General features: G+C 40.0%; 1 non-coding gene across 1 annotated transcript; it reads right to left on the bottom strand.

Annotated features, from left to right (window-relative positions):
• Window positions 1–760: 760 nt before the first annotated feature.
• On the bottom strand, window positions 761–866 carry LOC132616291 (small nucleolar RNA R71). Its single transcript, XR_009573082.1, has one exon. It is a non-coding gene; the product is annotated as a small nucleolar RNA R71 (small nucleolar RNA).
• Between the last annotated feature and the right edge of the window lie 1,118 nt (window positions 867–1,984).

Raw genomic sequence — 1,984 nt, 5'->3', positions numbered from 1 at the left:
TAATAGGTGTAATTTGAGCGTATAAAATTTTGGCGCCATTGTCGGGGAATACAGTTTTGAAATTACTAAATAGTTAGTGCTCTACTTAAAGACTTTGGGCCCGTTTGGCTTAGCTTTAAAAAAGCAGCTTATAAGCCAAAAAGAATAAGTTGGGCTACCCTAACTTATTTTCTTAGGCTTATTTTAAGCACAAAATGGCTTATAAGTTGGCCAACCAAACACTCAAAAAAGCTGAAAACAGCTTATAAGCTAAGCCAAACGAGCCCTTTTTCTATTTCATCACACCTTGTTTGTTGTTTATTGTGAACAAGGTGATCATGAAAAACAAAGAAGGACGTGGAGCAGGTGGTAATAGGGGTTTGCAAGCGCAAGACCCACCAGTGGAAGTAGAGGTTGACAATGTCTTTGCAGCTATGCTAGACGAGGTGGAATATGCATCTGCTATTGTTTCACCTAGGGTGAATGGTGCAAACTGAAAGATTGACTCTACTATCTACCAACTGCTAAAACTTCAGGGATATTTTCAGAACTCTACCGGTGATGACCCTCACCAACATTTGAATAATTTCATGGGTGTGTGCCCCCCAAGTTATGCAGAATGTTGTTCCAGATGATGCTTTTAGGCTAAAAGTTTTTAAATACTCTTTAGCCGCTGAAGCAAGAGTGTGGTTTGAGAAGCTGCCCCACAACATTATTCATTGATGGGGAGAGTTGGTTGTTGTTTTTCTCAAGAAGTGGTTTTCGCCAAGCAAGAAAGCTGAAATTCATGACAAGATATATGATTTCAAACAGCTTCCGGGGGAACAACTATTTGAAGCTTGGGAGAGATTCAAGGAATATTTGCAGAAGTCTCCAAATCATGGTTTCCAGAACATATATTGATTGAGAAGTTCTATAGAAGGCTAGATCCATTGAACACAAGCAATGGAGAATAATGCAGCGGGTGGATTTTTTATGGACAAGACATATGCTCGAATCACTCAGTTGCTTGATAAGCTTACTACTCACAATCAAGCATGGCATTCGGGTGGTACTGACAGTGTAGCTTATAGAGCTCCAATGATCAATAACATTTTGAAGCAGAATCAAGAGACTCATCAAACTCTTTCTTAGATAGCGACCAATATTTCTTTGCTGACCAAGGGACATGATGAAAAGGAAGTGAAGAAAGTTAATGTTGTTGAAGAAGTTCCAAGAATGCCCAAGGGCATATACCAAGTTCAAGAAGGTCTATATCAAGAGGGGCCTCATGTGCAATATGAAGATGCTAACTATGTTAATAACTCTCAAGGGGGTTACCAAAGGAAGAACTACCAAGAAGGCTATCAGAATCAGACTCAGAATCAATGGAGACCTCAACAGGGACAAGGTAATTGTAACACCCCGTACTTCCCAATATGTGTACGCCTAAGTTGAAGTCAGCGAATCAAGTTGAATATGGAGGAATTAGGTTATAGTTGATGTCTAAGGTTCCAAGTGTGTGCAATGTTAAGTCTAGCTAAGGTAAATGAGATTCATATATGAATAAGATGTCGGAAAAGGTAGACGACCTACTAGCTTCACCTATATGTTTCACCTACTTTCTTAGATGTCCTACTTGGTTGAGCTACTACTTTCCCGTCCTACTTACTCGAGCTACATGCTTACACGTCCTACCTGCTTATACGTCCTACATGCTTACACGTCCTACTTGCTAGACCTACTCCCTGTCCTACTTATTATATAAGGACGATACGCATGTTTAGAGTTAATTAGCAATCTTCTAGCCTAAGTAAGTGACAAGTAGGTGCATCACCTACTTAAAAATGGGAGGCCCCAAATAAAAGGGAAAGAATTGGCGAAATGAGGCAGCTCCAAGCCCAATCTCCCCAAGCCCAGTAAAGGGTTGATATATATGGATATAACCCCTTGTTTTTGTAATAAATATCTGAGAATTCTAATCATCCACCTTTTATCTTCCCTCTCTCCTCGAGTTTTCTCTCCA

This window comes from Lycium barbarum, chromosome 10, assembly GCF_019175385.1.
Source record: "Lycium barbarum isolate Lr01 chromosome 10, ASM1917538v2, whole genome shotgun sequence".
In the NCBI taxonomy this organism is placed as follows: domain Eukaryota; kingdom Viridiplantae; phylum Streptophyta; class Magnoliopsida; order Solanales; family Solanaceae; genus Lycium; species Lycium barbarum.
The sequence above is the reverse complement of the archived record's forward strand: the minus strand, read 5'-3'. Positions and strand labels throughout refer to the sequence as shown.